Here is a 24949-nt window from a genome sequence, read left to right as displayed (position 1 = left end):
CTACACTGACAACCTTGGGGAAGGTGTTTGTGTGGGGGTGGGGGGGGGGGGGGTCACCCTGTACTCCATCTGTGTTACTACTTCATTCCTGCATGCCTTGGTTCTCCACAGTGGTCTAGGGAACCTTTCATTCTGTAGATCCCTTGGCCCGATCAAGGTGGCCGAACAGATTGTCTCACGGAGGAACTCGATCTTGTCGTGTAAGTGTCATTGTGTCAAATCAGACTCCATTTCTTGGCATTTGGAACCCTTGGGTTGCGTCTTGGTTATGCCACTCTATCACACCATTTTTGTGGTCCGTGTTCCATTTAGCTCACATAGATGTGGTAGTTTTGCCTACCTTTTAGGATCAAGATCTTGACTTGGTAGCTTATTACGGGTCAGTTATTGTTGGGTGACTTGCGATGTCGAAGTGAGCGCTAAACACATTTTGTTCTTGTGTGTCACTGCACAATTCCTTTGGATCTCTATCCGGGTTGTCATGGGTTGCACCTAGTGCCCCTCGAGCTTCCTCAATTTTACGATATCATTGCAGGCTCATCCAGACGAAACCATCGTCGTGTACTGTGTGTGCCTTTATTTCTCCGTTTCCAAAAGGAAAAAAATTGTGGGTGTGCGCTTCGGTGCCATAAGCTGGTGCCATCAGTTGTTTTTTTTATTTCGGGCTTGCTAAAAATCAGTCGACTAAGATTTAACCAAATCTCAGTCGACCATGCAACATTTTATCCGAACGTTTACTACCGGTGGCAGCATCCATCTTGTTTGTGGTAGCATGTTGTCCCTCATCGATTGTAGCACAACGTCTCACCGGTTGTAACATCCGTCATTGACGGTTGTAGCATTTTAATCACAACGGTTGCAACATTAGTTGTCATTGCTTGCAAAACTGTCGTCAACATTTTTCATCATCGGTGTAGCATCTAGCCGTGCCGCTTGCAGAAAAAACCTATGATGACATCACTCGATTGAGACTTTGTTAAGTTTCAGTCGACTGAGTTCTAGACAGACCCTTTTATTTTTATTTGGCTTGGACTTGTTGCACTTTGAACTGTTGTAAGACCCGATCGATGTGTTGGTTCATCGGTAAAGCGGGGGCGTAAAGCCTGCATGGTGATGCAACAGAAACTTCTTCAAGCAAAATGAAGAAGTTGTGACTGCGTGCAGCGGAAAACATTGTCTCGACCCAACTGTTTTCTCTTCTGTGCGCATGTGTAACTGGACAGGACGTTACACTGGGAACTAGTGGCAGCTAGCTAGACCGCGAGGGGGGCAAACCAAACCAAATGGTGTTGGGCTTGGCGACGTACGTACGTACGTACGTAACGCAGACATCAGCCCTGCGTTCGCTGGACAAAAAAACGCCTGCGCCCTTCCAGCCGTATGCGCATGCATCGACAAAAACACTAGTGGCAGACTTTTTCCTATTCAAAATTTTGTCACAGTCCAGCCCTGCTCCAGGCCATGGCCACTGCACATACACACTCACACACACCTCCTCTTACTCTCCCTCTCTCCCATATACATACAGTATGAGTCTGCCACTGCAGTGAACAGCGCCATCAGCCGCGCGGCCGGTGGCACCAGTCTCCCTCCAGGCCAGCTACATGCATAGCTCACAGGGGTGTGTGCAACACCACCCTGTGGGTCGATGGATCACACTGGGGAGATCGTGGCCGCAGCTCCAGCTCCAGCTCCAGCTGCCACCATCTCCTCCTGCCAACTCCCGGAGATGTCGGCGGCGGCACGCAGCGCGTCCGTGCCCGCGCCGAGCAGGCCCCGGCCGGAGAACCCGACGCAGTACAGCCCGTTGGGGCCTCTCCAGTTGCTGGGGCACCGGGCCTTGGGCTTGCCGTCCTCCGTGAAGAACCCGTCGTTCTGCACGAACGCACGTACGTCGTGGAACGGAATGGCATCAGTAATGCGTTCTGTTGCGTTTGTGGAAAGCGTTTGCTTGCCATGCATGTCGAGAGGGCTATTACCTGGAGCCATGACGGGACGTTGCTCCTGTAGCCGGTGGCGAAGATGACGGCATCGAAGGCCATCTCATTGCCGTCCACGAACCTCGCCCCGTTGCAGCCCAATGACTCCACTTCTGCCACCACCTGCATACACAAGCCATGCATCCATCAGAACCTCAGACGTGCACATGCCAGAAATATATATAAATGAATATAGAAAAATACTATACAAGAGAGAGGGAGAGGTGGAGAGAGAGAGAGAGAGAGAGAGAGAGAGAGAGAGAGAGAGAGAGAGATGTTTGAAGTCAAAAAGAATGTGCACACACTGTACGGGGATTGTTGCTACTTGCAAGAGCTCATCACAAGGTTATGCTACGCATGAGTGAGAGATCATTGGAGATCGCGCTCGACAGGAGGCCCTGTGGAGAATGCCATGGAGGCAGTGCTATTTTTGTTCCCACGCGTCTAATTTCTCTGCCTAGCTACGTCGTGGACAAGGCGACAGTTACCAAAAGTAAACACGCCTGCATCAGGCAGATCAAGTGGTAAACTAGAGGCCAACAAAGGCCAGGCAGACAGAGGTAAAACCGTAAAATCTCACTCCACCCAGCAACAAGATGAACCGAGGTAGAACGTTGTAGAAACCTCAAAAGCGATCGGCAGTTGGAATGGCATGCACAAGAAACAACTCGCTCTGTTGACTCTTTCTTCCTCGCCAACCACTAGCTAGCCAAGCATCCTAGCTACGTACGTACAAAGAGAAGAGAGAAGCTGTAACAATAACCACCATACCTTGATGTCTCCGGATTTGATGAAGGACCATGCTCCCACGTCCAGAACAGGGCTCTTCCCGGTCACCTCCTTGATCTCCAACGGCCCCAGCTTGGGCCTCTTCAGCCCGTACTTCTCCGTGTCCCCAAGAATCATCTTTGCAACCAGGAGGAGGAACCTGTCCACCAGCTTTACCGGCAGCCATCGTAGCAGTTTCATGGCTATACCGAATGTTGAGGACCCAAGCATCTCCCTTGGTAAAACGTGCACCTGTTTCATCATTGCATACAAAATATATATGAGCTCACATGCAAGATGTTCAAATAGGTTGTAGGATGAATATGTTCACATGTAGAAAAATACCATAAGCTCATGCATACACCGAGAGAGAAGCAGAGTTCTAATATACTACTGCTAGATACCAGTACTCGCTCCGATCCAAAAAAAAAGTGTCGCAACTTTGAGCTAAGGTTAGTTCAGCCTTAATTCAAAGCCGCGACATTTATTATGGATCTCGGAGGAAGTATCATATATCATAGGACTACTATCAAAAAGCACACTAGCAGACTAGTACGGAAGAGGGCGACCGCATTCACATATGCATATGTTCTTCTGTTTATAGAAAGGCAAAGAGGGAAACTATTGAAACTCCAGGGCATAAAGTGGTCTCCAAACGGGCAAGCATCACACAGCATGTGTAGCATCAAGAAACCCGACGAAACAAGAAAGCAATGTCTCATGGGAGGAAGCGGGAAGAGAGGACTTGGTTCACTTACCCCACTCCGTACTGACATGAAAGGGATGGCACCATGCTCGCACAGGTCCAAGCACATCTCCATGCCGGAGTTGCCACACCCCACCACCAGCACCCTCTTGCCCTTGAACCTCTCCCCGCTCTTGTACTCGCTGGAGTGCAGCACCTCCCCGGCGAACCGCTCCCTCCCCTTCACCTTGGGCACCACCACCTCCGCGTTCTCCCCGCTGGCCACCACCAGCCACTTGGACACGTACTCCGTCACCTCGCCGCCGTCCGCCGCCGCGGTCACATGCCACAGCGACGTCGCCTCCTCGAACCGCGCTCGAGTCACCGTGCGGCCGAACAGCGGGGAGATGGAGAAGTGCGCGGTGTAGGAGTGGAGGTAGCTGAGGAACTCGCGCTTGCTCGGGTAGGTGGGCAACTCCGGCGGGAAGCGGACGTGGGGGAGCTCACAGAAGACCTTGGGGAGGTGCAGGCGGAGGCGGCCGTAGGCAGTGGCGTATCTAGGGGGTGGACAGGGTGGTCCATGGACCACCCTGGAATTTCCCCATAATCTATATAGCATAGAGAAAAATATATTTTTTATAATAAATAAATATATTTATGTGAATATTTTGCATTGGTGGACCACCCTGCCATGTTGGGCTAGCTACGCCACTGGCCGTAGGTGCGGTTCGTCCAGAGGTCGGCGATGCCGTCGGAGCGCTCGAGGATGGTGAAGGGCACCGAGTGCCGGCGAAGGGTGGCCGCCACGGCGAGGCCCGACGGGCCGGCGCCGACGATGATGGGGCCGTTCACAATGCACGAGCTCTGCCTAGGGCTCGTGCCACCATTACCTTGCTCGGCTTGCATGGTATCCATCGATCAATGGCCCAAGAACCAATAAGGCTGTGGCTAGCTTGGCACACAAACACACAACTCACTCCCTATCTCTCTCCTTGGAAGGTCACACTTCCAAGCTCATGGAATGGAATGTGGAGAAGAAGATACCACCTAGCTAGTCCTACGAGTTGTCGAATGCGTATCTCTCCTTTGCCTCTAGTCTCTGAAAGAAGCTAGATGTAGGCACAAACCTAAAGCTGCTAGTGGCATCGTCTTCTTCTTGCTACAGTAGTACCAGTGTAAGCATGCAGTAGGAGAAAGGCGTGATCTGAACCTATTTGGCTACCTCAGTGACCTCAGAACCTATGTACTCAGAGGCCCCTCTCCCATATATATAAGGAGAAGTGAATGTAAAGGGACAGCTTACATTGTACATAACTATTTTTATGAGTACTGTCACCACTGTTGGCATGACTGAAAACCAATCTTTTCAGTACAAAAAGGAAAAGGAATCTAATACCCCTCCGTTCACGAATATAAGATGTTTTGAATATTTTAATATGAACTACGTACAAATTGAAATGAGTGAACAAACATATGAACTACGTACAAATTGAAATGAGTGAACAAACATAGTAAAATGGGTCTGCATACGTCTGAAGCAGGAAAAAGGTTTTTTTTTGCGAAAAAGCAGAAAAAAAGGTAGAACATCGTAATAATGAATGGATGGAGTACTTTATTATATCATACTACATCCGTCTCATATTAATCTCTTGATAATATGACGCTCAAACGGATCTAGCCGTAGTATATACCAATTATATTCCGTTGTTTTCTTATTCATAGGCATGCCTAGAACGCAGATATATCAGATCGTATGAGATCTAGCCATGCAATGTACTTCGAAAAACTAACCACGTAAGGTGTATGTGCCCTCCCTTGTCAGGAATGCATGAACATTGTTTCCAGTGTTGGATCTGCATATCTAGAGGTGAATCCTTCATTCATTTCTTCATGGTGGTCCTTGTTTCTCTCTTAGATTCAGCCAATCATTTCTTTGTCTGCTGAGAGAGTGTTGCATTTGTTAATATGGGTAATGCTCGCATGTCCATGCTGCAAATAGTATATATTTTCCCTCTTGGATAGCATGGAAGCACGCATCGATGAAGAAACATTGCTACTTCATAACGAAAGGAAGGGAGGCCCATACGGAGCTCTATACCGTGCATCTTGCTACCAAGTAGGCGACGCTGATCCGGACATTCTGCTACCCGACAGAGAAACCTTGCAGGTCAACCCTTCGCTTGAACTTAATATTCGTAGAAGTTTTCTGGAGCTTTTGCTTCATTGTAGTCCACTCCGTAGTTACGTACTTTGGGCACGGTTGCTACTTTATTTCGCACTTAGACTACAAATTAGTGAAGCATTGCTGCATACTAAACTGAACAGAGGTGATGGTTAATCCAACTGCTATCCCATCACAAAAGATGCACACTGAAATCTTGATGCAAGTGAGCACAGGTCAATCCTGCCATGTCTTACCCACATTGTCTCCACGGCTAACACAATATGTAATCCTTATCCTGAAGGTTTATATGGTACTAGAGGCTAACGCGCGCTTCACTGCACCGTTGTTCACTCGTATAGTCATATGGGCGGATCTAGGGGTGCCATGGGTGCCATGGCACCCCCTACAAAAATGCAGTGTATATGGTATAGTTAACCTTAATTTTGTACTAACCTAATGCTATTTTTAGACAATTTGTTGAATTTATAATAATGTGAAGCCAAATTATATTACTTTGGTGTGATTTACTAAAAATTTGTACCAATGTATTGATGTTTGGCACCTCATACTTGGTTCCTACACTGGTACAACAAGCTGCTATACAAACGGTTTTTAGCCCCTTTCCACGACAGCATTTTAAACCGTTGCCTAGTGAGTGAGTGTGACAGGGGTTCCTTCCTGCACGACCCAAAAACCGTCAGGGAAAGGGGTGCCATGATGCAGACGCCTTGCCAAATTTAATAGTATGCGATGCATCACACACCAAATTATGTCACGTGTGTGGGATTGGTAATTAAACATTTCTAATGACGCCGTGAACCAAACGGTGTTTCGTACTAAACCGTTTGGGAAACAGTATCTAAGGCACACGGGCCAACATATGAACTGTGTGCGATATGTGCCCCATCACACACGAATTTTCTGCGGAACTCGTCTTCCATGCATGACTCCATCGCACACGCTTCTGAACAATTATCGTGTGTGATAATGTTCTATCACAAACAGTTCAAGAGCGACTTCACACACATACAAGTGATGCAGATCATTTGTGATTTGTTGTGTATCACCGATGGTTGCGGAAGGAGTGACGTGTGCTTTTCGTTTGAGATCCCACACATTTCCTGAAAAATTTACGAGTAGGATTGTATTTTACTTGGGCACGGTTTACTCTGAGCTCTTGTGTGCGATAATGTGGTATCACAAAAGGTTCTGGAGCCCCTACGCACACGTAGTAGTGCTGCAAATCATCTGCAATCTGTTGTGTATCTCCAACGGTTTCGCTACGATTGACGTATGCTTTCCGATGTAGCTCGCACACATTCATTTAGTTGAACCACGTGCGCAACAATTGCCAGGTTCAAACTAAAATATCCCATTTCAATCGGCATGCAAAAAGCAAATTCGCCGCAATATGCAATTGAACAAATAGTGTCCACAAGAAGAACATTCATCAGATTTCTAAACAAATGCAATTGAACAATGGATCCACATGACATATATACGCATTGCATAATTAATCATAGTATACGAAATAAGAAGACCTCATACATGGAAAACAATGGACACATGCGTATATGTTTAGCGGCTAATTCTTACTTAATGTTTCAGGACAAGGCATGCTGAAATCTTCATTATCACTAGTGAGATTGATGTAGTGATTCAAGAAGAAGTTGCTGATAAATTTCCGAACCATCAGCAATTCACCAGCTTAGGAGCGGTTCAGGGGTCCTCGGTTCTAAAATGAGCTGCAGTATTTTTAAGATCAGAATGTGTCATATGAGTGGCGTAGAAAATATTAATTAAGATAGACTTACTGGTACTAATTCGGGAGCATCTTCACAACTATCAGCATATTTGCAGATGGAGATCATGTGTCTGCAAACATAGTATCCACAAAGGTTTGTCCCTGCTTGTTGCTGAGGACACTGTAATTTTTTGTACAGAATTAATTATGTATTTGCCCTGCTAGGAACAACCTAACCGGTGTTACACGTATTTTTTCTCTGAACAAAAATAGAAAGAGGTTTATTTGGAAGCTTGAACATTTGACTAGCGTAAGAAAAGATATTTGCAGACTATTGGATACATCTTTTGAAAATAATGGATTTCGGTGTGTTACCGGAGAAACGATCTCGTGCTGTAGAGGTAGTTCCCTCTTGAACATGCTCCCTAATTTAGTTTTCCACAATGCGAACACACTGCAAATGAAGATGAATTTTCACAACATCAATTCTTGAACCAGATATGAGTGCAAATTAATTTCAACATCATAAATTCAATACATATCCATGAATTGTTGAAGATGTGTCAGATCCTGAGCCTTTATTGACTCTTTAAGAGAATCCATGTAGTAAAGTATGTTCTTGTTTGGAACAATGAATACCATGATCCAGTGATTGCTACATATTAAGAAAACCATGAACTTACAAATTATGTCAAAATCCGAAAGATAATCAGTGTATGTGTGGTTGTTTATTTGACTTACCGTGCATGATATGGCCATAGAAATGATTTTGCGTGGGACGTGGTTTCGAAGATACGGGTGACTGTGTTAATGGCCCACTTCCGTTTTCCTTACCATGCAATGTTGTGCCATTTGCTAATGCAGGATCTATGAAATACACAGTCTCCCTTTTTCTTCTTTGCGCGGCCAATCCCCTGAGAGGAATAAAATGCAGTTAGCTGTTTATCATTTACAGCCTTGTACGGAGAAGTTGATCAGAGTTTGTTAAGTACTTACAAAATTAGGCATCTAACAAGAGTGGCATCGAGCACGTTGAAGTTGAAGAAGAGATGTAAGTCCTCGAAATCCACACTGATGGAACCAGGATCGTGTCGGAAATGATCGTTGTTCTAGCAGACTAGCAGAACATGATGACTTGCTGACTTTTGATCCATGCAATATTTATGTAACTCGTGGCAACTGGAACTGCACTCATCAAAGTACTCGCCAACAAGAAATGGCTGGCCATGGACGTAATTGTGTGCTTCAAGTACGTCTGCTTTATTTTTATCAAGCGCCAATTCTATTTGTGCATCATTCATGCCGTCAGAAATAATATTACTCTCCAATTCGAACAACTTGCTGATAATTTGGTTTTGGGCGATGAGTGCCTTAAGTAAGAGGCAGTCGTTCTCATTCCTCTTCGCTCTCGGGGGGCGCCTCCTCATGGGTGCAACCTTTTCCTCCGCTTCCTTCTTGGTACTTGAAGCACTTCTGGTCCAAGGTCTGGATGGTTGAAACGCGGAGTCCCGAGCTGACGGTAAAGTTGCGACGGACTACTTAGCAGATGGTTTAGTGACGCCAGACTGCTTAGCTAGTGGTGCTGCTATGACGGACTGTTGGGCTGTAGGAGCAGAGGCATCAGACTGCTGACCTGGCGTTGAAGCTATGTCGGGTTTCTTCGCAGGTGGTGCCAACTTGTTGGTGTGCTGAGGAGGTTGTGCCAACTCGTTCGTTTGCTGAGTAGGCAGTGTTGAAGCATTGGTATGCTGATCATGCGGTTGAGGACCAACAGACTGATGAGCAGTCGGTTCTGGACATATAGAATGCTTAGCAGGCGGTTCTGAAGCATCCATCTGCTTAACAGTCCATTCCACCAGGTTGGTCTGTTGAGCATGTGGTGCAGTTGAGTCTCCCCCACTGCTTCAGTGTCCGACATACCGGTGGTGCGTCTTCAGCAGTGGTAGGTGATGAGGTTATGTACCTAGGGTAGGGTCATGGACCTATCAGGGATACCCTACCCAAGGACATCCTTAGAAGAAGCTACCTTCCAGTCGACCAAGAGAGACTTCACTCGACCAAGAGGGACTTCACTCGACGATGAAGATAGCCACTCGACCACGAAGCCAACCACTCGACGGCTAGGAGACCTAAAGCCACTCGGCGCGCAACGGTCTGTCATTTAGTAGCTTTAATAGTCTTCATGGCACTTTACGAGGGCGTTACCAGTAACCCCCTACCTTAATGTACTTTAAACCCTGCATAACTGAGGGCCGGAGGGGTCTGGCGGACTCTATATAAGCCACCCCCTCCTCAGTGTAAAGGGTTCGCACCCCTGTAACTCATATACACAGAAACCAGTCGACCGCCTCCGGGCTCCGAGACGTAGGGCTATTACTTCCTCCGAGAAGGGCCTGAACTCGTTAAACACTCGTGTGTACAACTGCTCCATAGCTAGGATCTTGCCTCTCCATTCCTACCCACCATTCTACTGTCAGACTTAGAACTAGGACAGTAGGACTTGCCACTGGCTGCTCTGGGGCAGATGATGACATGGCCTATACGACACAAAGTCGGGCGGGCTGATCATAGGTTGATGCATCAGCCGTCAGATTATGAGTATTAGCTTCCTTGGGGGAAGCATGCGAGAGTTGCTGTGGAAAGGAGAGTGTCAGCGATTGAGGAGCGACATCGGTTGCTCTTAGCGGGGCTTCAGGGATCTCATCCATGAAGACTGTTTCCTTTCGTGGCCACTGGATGTGATGTAACAGTGTTTCTCCCAAGGTCCTTTGCTCATCAAAGTACCCTATGACATTGTTCAAGGCAAATTCATTAAATCCAGGCTTTATTACTTGAGTCACGTAGCACTTCACGCAGCCCGGCTTCAATGGCACATTGTCCAACAAGAGGCCCTCTTCAAAGAAGGGTGAGCAAACCCAGGTTGTTGCACATTTTAATGTTCCTTGATAACGTGTAAGCATGCCCTTCAGTCTGTATCTCATTCTAGATAGATCAGATATAGCATCATCATGAGCAGCTGCATTCTCAGTGTCGCTGGGGTCAACTAATGCGCAGGTACTCTTGTGCGGTGTTGTCGCGCTATAACCAGCATCCTCCATGCCCGCCTCCCCTCCCATCTGCTCGCTATCTGTCAGTGTTAGATTCTTCTGCATCATCATTGACTCCTCAATTTCCTTTCGAACAATTAGATACATGTCCTTCCTCAACCTTTCATACAATTCATTCTGCTTCATTTCACTCCTTGTTTTTTTCATTCTAAGCCTCTCTTCTTTGCTGAGTGTGAAAGACCTCTTGTGCGGGACATTGACACCTATACCCCTTGCACGCTCAGGGGGCTCTCTTGCTTCTAGAGCATCGGACAGATTGTCACATGGCCCTGAGTTCCTGTAGAACCTTCTAGGGATCTTGGAAGCCTTTAACATCACGTGATACAGTTCTTTGTCATATGAGTTTTCAAAGTAATAAGTTCCGTCATCACGTCTCCTTGAACGTTCCCGCAAGTAGTCTCTAGCGCGTTCACCCTTGATTTTACTAAAGGCCGGTTTCCCACCCGCAGCTACTGATTCTTTGTCCTCGTGGTCCTATATCGGTTTCATGCCGTAGTATAATGCCACACCCATACGGTGGGGGTGTGTGTTCCTCTTCTAAAGTTTTGATTGCTTGGCACTCTTCTTAGTAAACTCTGTAGTTTCCCTGGCCCTTTGAATTCTGCCCAGTCTTCCTTTGTAATTTGGGGGTATGCAGGGATTGGGTCCTTGCCTTCACTCAAGTACTTCTTGTACAACACATGCTTCCAGTTTCTCCATGCATCCCTAGACTTCTTCAGCGCAGCGTGTTCCACCTACATTTCCCACTACTCTGGAACGTTGAAGTGATCCATGATCTCCTGGACTATTCTTTGTCATGTTTCTGTGTCAGCCTTCCGAAACCCCGGTAGATTAATGTTGAGCCTTGCCCTGCCAACAAATCCACACACACTCCTGAACCTCGTGCATGCTTTTTCTGGTTTAATTGGAGCCCAAGACTTTAAATTGATGTCGATTACTTCTATACACCTTTAGGATGGTGTGTGGGCTTCCTTGGAGCGTTCCTCTGTGCCCTGACCGGAAGGGTAATTGCTGTAGCTCTATCCCGCTCCAGATTACTTGATCCCTCACCATCTGCTGGAGACCAAGGGTTGTCAGACTAAGATGAAGGTACATTGCCTGAAGCATGAGTGTTGTTGTTGCTACCTGGCATCTACAGAGAACACATGCGAAACTCAGGAAAGGAGGCTAAGCATAAAGCTAACAACTCGATATCAAGCTGTCTAAACATGTGATGCAATAATTTAGAAACTGTACGGCTAATTTGTTAAGTTTGTGTGACTCGGGCACCCATGATCTGTAAATCGACAATAACTAATTGGAAGAAATACAACTTATATGTACTAGTTAGGAAGGTAAATAATGAACATATATACGCTCTCCATTATTTTATAAACAATTTGGGAACATACCGAACGAAATAGGAAGAGGGATTGCGAGGAAATATGCCTCATTGTGATGGAGAGCAGTAACTAACAGGTTTCTTGTGTAAACCCAGCAGGACCATAGGAGAGGTGAGGGTTACATGTTTGATATGCTCGAGGGTGGCTGGCGAGCAAACGAAGACGACGAGGTGCGGGCAGCCGCGTGTTGGAAACGGCAGTGGAGGTAGGGTTGATGCCGAAGAGCGGGCACACAGCCGGGTTGAGCACGTCGGCGCTGGAGAGGGTTCTCCTATGGATCTGGGGGGGGGAGCTGGCGATGGAGATTGGGTGGACTATTGAGTGGAACTGGGGCGAGCGGTGGGGGGTGCTGGTGGCCTAGGTGAAAAAGGTGAAAAAAGATCCCCGGTCCCCGCGCGGAAAGGCCTATGCAAACGGTTGCCTCTAAGCGCCTGTGTGCACAAACAACGTAATTTCATTTGAAATGAAGACGTGCTAATTTTCAAATGAAGACGCAAATTGTGAGTTCATCGTTTCGCCTCAATTTTTTTTCCACGATAAGCAATCAGCATTATACCACAGGTATGATTTTCTGGCACATTTTAGGTCACGTGTGCTATATTTAAGCCATTTTTGGCATTTACAATGCATTTTGGCAAATAAATCAAATCCTAGCCGGAACTGCGTGTGCTGATGAAAGGGATGAGGATTGCCATTCAATCTAGGAGCATCTAACAGTGCATAAGTACAATCCGTGGTGTTTGGGTTCTGGCCAATCAGAACGCATGACTCACATCGCGTGCGCAGCAGGGGGGCATCGGCCACAGTTTGGTAGGCACACGACTATCATGAATGAACCGTGTGCTGTTTAAAAAGATTGACATCAACTAACAACATATTTTCGTTTGAATGAAAACATGAATTCATCGTTTAGCCTCAAATTTGTTTCCATGTTAAGCAATTACCATTGTATTCTAAGGTTCGATTTTCAGCTGCATTTGAGATCTCGTTTGCTTTATTTGAGCCATTTTTTGCATTTACCATGCATATATATAACCGTCTCGCAACTACACGTGGGTGTTAGCAAGATCATTTGTGTGCCGCTTTGCGAGTTTTCATTCATTGTCCGGGAAGCAAGAATTTTTTCCTTGTTGGTATATTTTAATTACAGAAAATGCATATAGAGTCGGGAATCACAAAAATTGGTGTGTCACCATGGCATGCTCTCACTACCCCATGTTAAAAATTTGGTAAAGGTTGGCACAAGTTTTGATGCTCGCACCTTCGAAACCGAAGCATCTCACAATAAGGATCATAGTTTCGAAAAGGAGATGCGGCACTTCAGACTCCAATCGTCGGTGACTTCATCTTGTTGCCTCAATTTTTTTCACGGTAAACAATTACCACATACCCTAGGTTAGATTTTCTGGCCCATTTCAGGTCTCATCTGCTATATTTAATCCATTTTTTTGCATTTACCTTGCATTTAGTGCGTATAAAATTGATAACCCACAAGCATAGGGGATCACAATAGTTTTCAAGGGCAGAGTATTCAACCCAAATTTATAGATTCGACACAAGGGGAGCCAAATAATATTTTCAAGTATTAGCAGCTGAGTTGTCAATTCAACCACACCTGGAGATTAACCACACGAAAAGTGATCAGTAGCAAAGTAGTATGATAGTTTTGATAGTAGTTTCAACATCAATAGTAATAGTAATAATGATAGCAATAATTTTGTAGCAAGTCCAATAGTGACAGTAGCAATATTAACTTAGCAGAAACAATTTAAGAGAGATTCGTAGGCATTGGATCGGTGAATTTGTTGGATGATATTCATCATATAAGAGCCAGAACCTAGGGCAATACGGCACTAGCTCCAGTTCATAAATATAATGTAGGCATGTATTCCGTAAATTGTCATACGTGCTTATGGAAGAAATTGCATGACACATTTTGTCCTACCCTCCCGTGGCAGCGGGGTCTAATTGGAAACTAAGGGATATTAAGGCCTCCTTTTAATATAGAGAACCGGAACAAAGAATTAACACATAGTGAATACATGAACTCCTCAAACTTGGGTCAGCACCGGAAAGTATCCCGAGTTCTGTCACTTCGGGGTTTACGGATCATAACACATAGTAGGTGACTATGAATTGCAAGATTGGATCTAGAACATAGATATAATGGTGATAACATAAATGATTTAGATCTAAAATCATGGCACCCAGGCCCAAAGTGACAAGCATTAAGCATGGCAAAGTCATAGCAACATCAATCTCAAAACATAAGGGATACTAGGGATCAAGCCCTAACAAAACTAACTCAATTACATGATGAATCTCATCCAACTTCTCATGGACCAGCGAGCCTACGGAGGAATTACTCACTCCTGGTGGGGAGCATCATGGAATTGGCGATGGAGAACGGTTGGTGATGCCGAAGATCGATGGTCCCCCTCTCTGGAGTCCCAAACGGACTCTAGATCTAGCCTCCCGATGAAGAACAGAAGGTGGCGCCGACTCCATCTCGTGAAACGCGATAACTCTTCCACCTTGATTTTTTTCTCCAAAAATGTGATTTTATAGTATCACGGTTGGATTCTGCGGGGCTACCAGGTGGGGACAACCCACCTGGGCGCGCCTAAGGAGGGGCGGGGGGGGGGGGGGGGGGGGGGCGCCCTGGTGGGTTGTGCCCACCCAGGTGCCCCCCTCTGCTGGTTCTTGGTTCCAGAAATTATCTTTTATTATGTAAAAATTCCTCGCAAAGTTTCGTTCCAATTTGAGAACTTTTATTTCTGCACAAAAACAACACCATGGTAGTTCTGCTAAAAATAGCGTTAGTCCAGGTTAGTTTCATTCAAATCATGCAAATTAGAGTCCAAAACAAGAGGAAATGCATTAGGAAAAGTAGATACGATGGAGACGTATCAACTCCCCCAAGCTTAAACCTTTGCTTGTCCTCAAGCAATTCATTTCATAAATTGAAAGTGAAAAAGAAAAAATTTATGAACTCATTTGCTCTTGTTTACATAAATAAGCTTAAGTAGCACCCAGGTTTTCAGCAAATATTAATGACTAACCATGTTGACAATAACTCTTTAAAATTATATTAACTCATATCAATGGCAGAATCATCTAGAGAGCAATAATAAGATATCTCAAATGACAACACTTTGTCAAAATAACCATAATATGATATGACAATAGTGGTATCTCGCTAGCCCTTTCTGAGACCGCAAAACATAAATGCAAAGCACCTCCAAAGTTCAAGCAGCAACTAAACATTGTAATTCATGGTAGAAAAGATCTAGTCATGATGCACCCAACATTAGCTACACACAATGCATGAGGATGACAATAGTGCTCTCAGGTTCTGGCGCTTATTTGAGAAGGTGATGACACAACATAAAAGTAAATAGATAGTCCCTTCGCAGAGGGAAGCAGTGATTTGCAGAGGTGCAAGAGCTCACGTTTTAAAACATAGGTGAATGAAAATTTGAGAAATGCACCCTTCTTGTTTACTTCGCGACCATTAGTTATCGGTATCTTCCATGCTAAACACATTAGTGGAGGTTCCCAAGCGATAAAAGTAAAGGTTTACTCCCCCTCCACCAAAATCACACTCCACGGCTGGTTCGAAAAAACGGGTACCATCCATACCAACAACAGTCCTGGGGGAGTTTGTTTAATTATTTGCAATTTGAATTCGGGACTGGAAATCCCTATTACCGCCCCTCTCGTGCAAGGAAGAGTGAATCAACACTTGTCATGAGAATAACCCGCTTAGCATGGAAGATACTGACTACCTCCTGTCGCTCTATGACAATTCAGGCACACAAAAAGGATATTTATTTGAAGTTTTTAGAGGTGGCACATGCAAATTTACTTAGGACAGCAGGGTAATACCGCATATAGGTAGGTATGGTGGACTCATCTGGAATAACTTGGGTTTCAGGATTTTGATGCACAAGCAGTATTCCCGCTTAGTACAGGTGAAGGCTAGCAAATAGGTTGAGAAGCGGCCAGCTAGAGAGCGTAAACGGTCATGAACATGTATTATGCATAAGTAACATTGGATACTACCATGAGTAGGATATGGACACCATGAACATAAACACCCTAGAGGCTATGTTGGTTTTGATTCAATTAAATGCATGAACATGTGCCAAGTCAAGCCAATCGAGTATTCAGAGGAGGATACCATATCATCATACCACATCACAATCATTTTAACGCAATGTTGACATCCAAGATAAATAATTATCCACTCCTAGCTACTTAAGCATGCCATGAGAAACTACAATATCTAAGGGTCATTGCAAACATGTTTAATCATAATAGGCTGAATCATGGATACCAGGTAAAACATATTGATACGTCTCCAACGTATCTATAATTTTTGATTGTTCCATGCTGTTATATTATCATTCTTGGATGTTTTACAATCATTTTTGGTACTAACCTATTGACTTAGTTCCAAGTGCCAGTTGCTGTTTTCTGCTTGTTTTTTACATCGCAGGAAATCAATATCGAACAGAGTCCAAACGCAGCGAAACTTTTTGTGGATTTTTTTGGACCAGAAGACACCTAGTGGGCCGAAGAAGTACCGGAGAGGGAGCCCATGGGGGGCACAAGACACCAGGGCCCGCCTGGGCCCCCATGCACGCCCAGGTGGGTTGTGCCCACCTCGGTGGCCTCTTGCACCGCCTCTTTGCTCTATAAATACCCCAATATTCTAGAAACCCTAGGAGAGTCGACAAAAATCAATTCTAGCCGCCACAAGTTCCAGAAACACCAGATCCAGTCTCGACACCATTGCAGAGGGGTTCATCATGTCCATTGGTGCCTCTCCGATGATGCGTGAGTAGTTCTTTGTAGACCTTCGGATCCGTAGTTACTAGTTAGATGGCTTCCTCTCTCTCTCTTGATTATCAATACAATGGTCTCTTGGAGATCCATATGATGTAAGTCTTTTTGCTGTGTGTTTGTTGGGATCCGATGAACTTTGAGTTTATGATCTGCAGATCTATGTTTTTATCCATGAAAGTTATTTGAGTCTTCTTTGACCTCTTATATGCATGATTGATTATAGCCTCGTATTTGTTCTCAGATATTTGGGTTTTGTTTGGCTAACTTGGTCTATTTATGTTGCAATGGGAAGAGGTGCTTTGTGATGGGTTCCATCTTACGGTGCTTGATCCCAGTGACAGAAGGGGAAACGACACATATGTATCGTTGCTATTATGGATAACAAGATGGGGTCTATTTCTACATAAATAGATCTTGTCTACATCATGTCATCATTATTATTGCATTACTCCATTTTTCCATGAACTTAATACACTAGATGCATGCTGGATAGTGGTCAATGTGTGGAGTAATAGTAGTAGATGCAGGCAGGAGTCGGTCTACTAATCTTGGACATGATTCCTATATAATGATCATTGCCTGGATATCGTCATGATTATTTGAAGTTGTATCAATTGCCCAACAGTAATTGTTTTCCCACCGTTTGCTATTTTTCCCAAGAGAAGCCACTAGTGAAACCTATGGCCCCTGGGTCCCTTCTTTAATATATTTGCGTTCACGATCTATTTTCCTTTGCTTTTATTTTCAGTTCTATTAAACCAAAAATACAAAAATACCTTGCTGCACTTTATTTTATTTGCACTCCGTATATCCATTCTATTAGAACTTTATCACGTCTCCTCGCCAAATTATGGCACCGTTACCCGAAAGGGATTGAGAACCCCTTTAACACGTCGGGTTGCGAGTATTTGTTATTTGTGTGCATGGGTTGTTTACGTTGTGTTGTGTGGTTCTCCCATTGGTTCGATAACCTTGGTCTTATCACTGAGGGAAATACCTACCGTTGCCATGCTGCATCATCCCTTCCTCTTTGGGGAAATACCGATGTAGTTCTAGCACACATCAAAAGGAATTTCTGGCGCCGTTGCCGGAGAGGATCATCAACATCAACCAGGCTCCTAATCACAAATCTCATCAACTCGCAATTTACACTATTTTCCATTTTCATCTTGTTTTCCTCTCCCCCACTTCACCTTGCCGTTTTACTCGCCTTCTTTTTCGTTCGCCGTTTTCTTGTCAGATCTATTTGTGTTCTTGCTTTCTCGTCACAATGGCTAGTTTGACCGCTCCTCCTTTGTACCAGATTTTGAAGCTCTATACTTCAAACAAAGACAAGGTGAAAATTTGAAAGATGCTTGGTATAGGCTTAGGGAATCCTGCCGTGTTTGCAATTTCAAGGGTGATGCAAAAAATTTGCTTAGAAATTTTTACGTAGGATTGGCTTTGCATCATAGACAACTATTGGATTTTTCCGCGAAAGGGAATTTTATTGAGCTTGATGTTAATGTTGACTATGAAATCTTAGAAGGAATTTTGGGGGTTCCACCACAAAAGAAAGGGTTTTCTTTCACCCTAGAGGGAGTTCAAATTTTGGACAAACTCGGTGATTTGCATAAGCATATGGTTGAATTGCAAAAATACAATGAACCTCTTAAGCATCTCAACGGTAGTATCAATCGGATTAACACTTTGATTACCCTTTGCAATAATCTGTTGGTTATTTTAGATCTCAAGATGGTTTCTTTCACGGAAAATTTAGGGAAGTGCAAAGAGCTTCCCGGATTTGAAAAAACCCTTACCAAAGTGGCAAAGATTACATATGACAAAATGTAGGTCCTTCGCGTTATGCCTAGCTAGGGGCGCAAAGCGGTAGTGCTCATTGGGAGGCAACCCAACTTGTTTCTTTTTTGACTTTTGGTTTTCTTGTTGTTTTAAATAAAATACCCAATTATGCCTCTGATTAGATGCGTTTTTGTGGTTTAAATAAGTGTTTGTGCCAAGCAAGGCCTTTGCGATGATTTGGGTGAGAGTTGATTTGATCTTGCTGAAAAATAGAAACTTTTGCGCTCATGAAATTATTTTTCATCTTTATCAGAAGAGTGCTTTTGAATTCATTATTTTTGCATAATATTAATAAACAAATTATTCACGTCTTCCTAAGTTTTCAGAATTTTTGGAGTTACAGAAGTATTCGAAGTAGTCAGATTGCTATAGACTGTTCTGTTTTTGACAGATTCTGTTTTCTTTACGTTGTGTGCTTGTTATGATGATTCTATGGTTTTCTTTGAAGATTTTTTTTCCATATAAAAGTTGGAATATAGTAGATATAATGCAAAAATAAAATATGAATGGGTTTGCAATAGTACTTATAGTACTGGTTTGCTTTCTTATACTAGCGGATCTCACGAAGGTTTTGTTGAGTTTTGTGTGATTGAAGTTTTCAAGTTTTGGGTGATCTTACGATGGATGAAGGAATAAGGATTAGCAAAAGGCTAAGCTTGGGGATGCCTGAGGCACCCCAAGATAATATTCAAGAAGTAGCAAGCGACTAAGCTTGGGGATGCCCCGAGTGGCATCCCCTCTTTCTTCTAACAACCATCGGTATTTTACTTGGATCTATATTTTTATGCATCACATATTATGAGTTTTGCTTGGAGCGTCTTTTATGATATGAGTATTTGCTTGTTTTGCTTCGTGTTTTATGTCTTGAATCCTGGCTGGACACACCTTTTTGAGAGAGCCAAAAATTAGGCTATGCTTGCTCCTATGCTTCACTTAAATTTTTAGAGCCTTGGAATTGCTCTAGTGCTTCACTTATATCATTTTTAGCACGATGTGCTTTGTTATTTTTGAAGAAATGCTCTCATGCTTCTCCTTATTTGGGAGTTAGTAATTTTTATAAGAAATTCACTCTTGCTTCACTTAGATTATTTTGAGAAAAATAAATATTATGCTCATGTTCTTCACTTAAATTGGTTTGAGCTTATTAAAAGCAACATATGAAAATAGTCCCAAAGTGATAGATATCCAAGGAGGATACAACAAAAACTTTCATGAAGATCATTGGACAAAATAAACTTGGTTCTTAGTAATGGTTTTGAGATATGACGATGTGACATGTGAATCATGTTGATGAGTAATTGTGCTTTAGTAAGAATATTTGTATTAAGGTTTGTGATTTCCTATGCAAGAACGAAAGTCAATAGTTATGCAATGAAATTTATATCCTACTTGTGGTGCATTATTTGGTGTTACTTATGCTTAATGCTTGGGTACGAGATTTTTTGTTTTTTGGTTCAATGCTTCTCAATCTTATTGCTAGCCTTCATTTTTGCACTAAGTATGATCACTACTTGTGCATCCAAAACCCATAACCAGTTTTGCCATATGAGTCCACTATACCTACCTATATGTGGTATTTCTGTGCCATTCTAAGCAAATTTGCATGTGCCATTTCTAGTTTTCAAAATAAATTTCTCTTTTGTGTGCTCGTACCACTCGCGAGGCGGTGAGGGGTGGCCGGTGTTTCCATGCTAGATGTGTTATTCCCACTATGAGTGTTTATTCACTTGTCATTGCACAAGAGTACGGCATAGGTATTAGGGATGCCCAGTCCCGAAATGAAAAAAATGAATTTGCTTTATGTTGTCAAATAATAAATTCCTTGGAATGTGTTGGTATGGAGGGCACCTGTGGATACAGTTAGCCATGGAAAGTGAAAGTATGGTGGAAAAAGGAATAAACTTTATTTTTTGTTTGGGAACCGCCTATGATGTATCTAGCATGAAAAGTACGATTTCGTTGGTGGGAAAAGTATGCCTCCCAAAATGTTTTTATCTCTCAATTTTCGCTTTGAGCTCTGGCACCTCTACAAATCCCTACTTCCCTCTGCGAAGGTCCTTTCTTTTACTTTATGCAACTTTTATTTTGAATTTGAGTCTCCATCTTCTCTTATAAAGCACCAACTAAGGGGCACTATGATCGTATTTGAGCATTGGGTCTAGCTAATATTCGAGTGTGTTTCATGAATGGATCAATGGTTGAGCATAATGGGCTAGGGATAACTTGCTTTAGTGTTGATATTTTGAAAGACATTGTTGCTTGTTGGTATGCTTGAGTATTAAAGTCTTGATGTGAAGACTAGACTATTGCTTTGAACCATATAAAAGTCCAAATGTCCATGCTACAAAGAAAAGATTATGTGATGAACATGTTAGGCAACATTCCACATCAAAAATTCTGTTTTTATCATTTACCTACTCGAGGACGAGCAGGAATTAAGCTTGGGGATGTTGATACGTCTCCAACGTATCTATAATTTTTTATTGTTCCATGCTGTTATGTTATCATTCTTGGATGTTTTACAATCATTTTATAGTCATTTTATATCGTTTTTTGGTACTAACCTATTGACATAATGCCCAATGCCAGTTGCTATTTTCTGCTTGTTTTTTACATCGCAGGAAATCAATATCAAACGGAGTCCAAACGCAGCGAAACTTTTTGTGGATTTTTTTGGACCAGAAGGCATCTAGTGGGACGAAGAAGTACCGGAGAGGGAGACCGAGGGGGGTGCAAGACACCAGGGCGTGCCTGGGCCCCCAGGAACGCCCAGGTGGGTTGTGCCCCCCTCGATTGCCTCCCGCACTGCCCCTTTACTCTATAAATACCCCAATATTCCAGAAACCCTAGGGGAGTCAACAAAAATCAATTCCAGCCGCTGCAAGTTCCAGAAACACCAGATCCAATCTAGACACCATCGCGGAGGGGTTCATCACGTCCATTGGTGCCTCTCCGATGATGGGCGAGTAGTTCTTTGTAGACCTTCGGGTCCGTAGTTAGTAGCTAGATGGCTTCCTCTCTCTCTCTCTCTCTCTCTCTCTCTTGATTCTCAATACAATGGTCTCTTGGAGATCCATGTGATGTAAATCTTTTTGCGGTGTGTTTGTTGGGATCAGATGAACTTTGTGTTTATGATCAGATCTATGTTTTTATCCATGAAAGTTATTCGAGTCTTCTTTGATCTCTTATATGCATGATTGATTATAGCCTCGTATTTCTTCTCCGATATTTGGGTTTTGTGTGGCCAGCTTGATCTATTTATCTTGCAATGGAAAGAGTTGCTTTGTGATGGGTTCGATCTTATGGTGCTTGATGCCAGTGACAGAAGGGGAAATGGCATGTATGTATCATTGCTATTAAGGATAATAAGATGGAGTCTACTTCTACATAAATAGATTTTTTCTACATCATGTTATAGTTCTTATTGCATTACTCCATTTTTTCATGAACTTAATACACTAGATGCATGCTGGATAGCGGTCGATGTGTGGAGTAATAGTAGTAGATGTAGGCAGGAGTCGGTCTACTAATCTTGGACGTGATGCCTATATAATGATCATTGCCTCGATATCGTCATGATTATTTGAAGTTCTATCAATTGCCCAATAGTAATTGTTTTCCCACCGTTTGCTATTTTTCTTGAGAGAAGCCACTAGTGAAACCTATGGCCCCCGGGTCCCTTCTTTAATATATATATGCCTTCACGATCTATTTTCCTTTGCATCTATTTTCAGTTATATTAAACCAAAGATACAAAAATACCTTGCCGCACTTTATTTTATTTACGCTCCATTTATCCTATCTATTTCAACTTTATCACGTCTCCTCGCCAATTTCTGGCACTCGTACCCGAAAGGGATTAACAACCCCTTTAACACGTCGGGTTGCGAGTATTTGTTATTTGTGTGCAGGGGCTGTTTACGTTGTGTTGCGTGGTTCTCCTACTGGTTCGATAACCTTGATCTCATCACTGAGGGAAATACCTACCGTTGTTGTGCTGCATCATCCCTTCCTCTTTGGGGAAATACCGACGTAGTTCTAGCAGACATCACATATTTACAAAAACAGAACAAGTTGAGTTCATACCCGTTTCTCTCTGCCACAGCCAGTTCATCAAATATCGTCATTATTGCCTTTCACTTGCACGACCGAATGATATGAAAATGATAATAGTGCAAGAGTGTCATGGACTAAGCCGGAATATGCAAACACTTTATTCTAGAGGAGAAGACAAAGCAATTTGAGCTCTTTGTTAGATCAACAATAATGCATATGAGAGCCACTCAACATTCTCATCGTGGTCTTCTCCTCGGTATGACTCAGTAAAAATGGAAAAAGAAATTCATAGAAACAAACTGAAATATTTTTGGAGTTTTTAGTTTCTCTAGAAGAAATCAAACTAAAGAAAGGAAGATAAACTATTTACATGGGAAAGCTCCCAACAAGTAAAAGAAGAACAAGGAAATCTTTTTGGGTTTTCTTTTAATACTACAATGAATTAAACTAGAAAGAAAACCCGAAAAGAAGCAAGAGATAATTTTGGATTTTGTCAAAGTTTTTAAAACACACAAGAAGAAAGTGAGAAAATAATCCAACATGGATAACACAATGAAAAAGTGTGGACACCAACAATTGGAATGAAATGTGTAAACATGAATGTAATCTCGGTGGGAATACGTACTCCCCCGAGCTTAGGCTTTTGGCCTAACTTGGTAATCACCACTCGAAGAAACCATCAGGTCCTACGCTAAAGTGCTAGGGAGTGGGCATCAGAGGGTCCCACTCCTGAGGCTCCTCCCCTGCTGCCGCCTGGTTGTTCCGGTAGGCGACAATGTCCTCAGGCATGATCATGTATCCACCCCTGACAATAGGGTCAAACAAAGCAGGTGTAGGCAATGGAATAATATCATGAGTGTTCTCACTAAAAACCAGGTTATAGGGAATATCAATAATAGTGTTCCCACCATCAATAAATTGATGATGTGCCATAGCCTATCGATCTAAGTCAACCTTGGCTAAGGGATAGTCATGCTGGCGTATCTGAATCTGAAGTGACTCGCTAAGCGAGTAGCATAAATACCACCATGTATTTTACCCTTGGATCTGTTAATGTGGAGGCAACGTGCCACAATAGCTCTCAAGCTATAAGTGTTGTCACTGCAAAGTGCCCGGTGTAAGACAGCGAAGTCTGGGTCACCAAGTGCACCTACCTTCTCTCTACAAGCAAACACTTCACAATAAATAGAGCAACATAATGCACGATAGGAAAGTGAAGCTAGTGGCAGTGATACCTGACACTCCTCTCTCATCGCGTACCGTTAGAGTGCGGTAAAAACCATCAAACTCTGCGGGCCTGGGCTCTCTTAATTCCTCGTCAGAAGGGATCAAGCAAATGTCACAAAATTCAGTAAGCGGTATCTGACGGGTTTCAGCATATAAATTAAACAGCGCCTCAGGAGGATTATTCCTACTTATGAAATGAAAACTTTGCACAAAGGAATTTGTGAGGAGATGATATTGTTCACACTCAGCTACGATGAAGTCGGTGAGGCCGGCATTACCAACATATTGTGCAAACTCTTGATGGATTCCGGCTCCATCCAAGTATGGGATGTGCAGCCATTCGCATGGCTGTACTGTCGGTGTCAAAACCGGCGGATCTCGGGTAGGGGGTCCTGAACTGTGCGTCTATGGCTAATGGTAACAGGAGGCTAGGGACATGATGTTTTACCCAGGTTCGGGCCCTATCGATGGAGGTAATACCCTACTTCCTGCTTGATTGATCTTGATGATATGAGTATTACAAGAGTTGATCTACCACGAGATCGTAGAGGCTAAACCCTAGAAGCTAGCCTATGATTATGATTGTTGATGTCCTACGGACTAAACCATCTAGTTTATATAGACACCGGAGGGGGCGAGGGTTACACAGAGTTGGTTATAGAGAAGGAAATCTACATATCCGAATATCCAAGCTTGCCTTCCATGCAAAGGAGAGTCCCATCCGGACATAGGATGAAGTCTTCAATCTTGTATCCTCATAGTCCAATAGTCCGGCCAAAGTATATAGTCCGGCTGTCCGAGGACCCCTTAATCCAGGACTCCCTCAGTAGCGCCTAAACCAGGGTTCAATGACGATGAGTCCGGCGCGCAGATTGTCTTCGACATTGCAAGGCGGGTTCCTTCTCCGAATACTCCGTAGAAGATTTAGAGCACAAGGATCGTGTCTGGCTCTGCAAAAAAAATTCCACATACCATCGTAGAGAGTACAATATTCTAGAAATCTAAACAGCTTTTTATAGCATGACATCACACCATGGTCCGGTCATTATTTGAACCGTTTTTCATAACCAGCTACTACACATAATGCGAGGAGGTTTCCTTGACACGTCTTGTCGAAGCAGAGATCGTGTCCCCTTATCACGGG

At 43.6% G+C, this 24949-nt stretch overlaps 1 pseudogene; it reads right to left on the bottom strand.

Annotated features, from left to right (window-relative positions):
* Positions 1–1413: 1413 nt before the first annotated feature.
* On the bottom strand, positions 1414–4651 carry LOC123095218 (indole-3-pyruvate monooxygenase YUCCA8-like; annotated as a pseudogene).
* Between the last annotated feature and the right edge of the window lie 20298 nt (positions 4652–24949).

This window comes from Triticum aestivum, chromosome 4B, assembly GCF_018294505.1.
Source record: "Triticum aestivum cultivar Chinese Spring chromosome 4B, IWGSC CS RefSeq v2.1, whole genome shotgun sequence".
NCBI classification, from domain to species: domain Eukaryota; kingdom Viridiplantae; phylum Streptophyta; class Magnoliopsida; order Poales; family Poaceae; genus Triticum; species Triticum aestivum.
The sequence above is the reverse complement of the archived record's forward strand: the minus strand, read 5'-3'. Positions and strand labels throughout refer to the sequence as shown.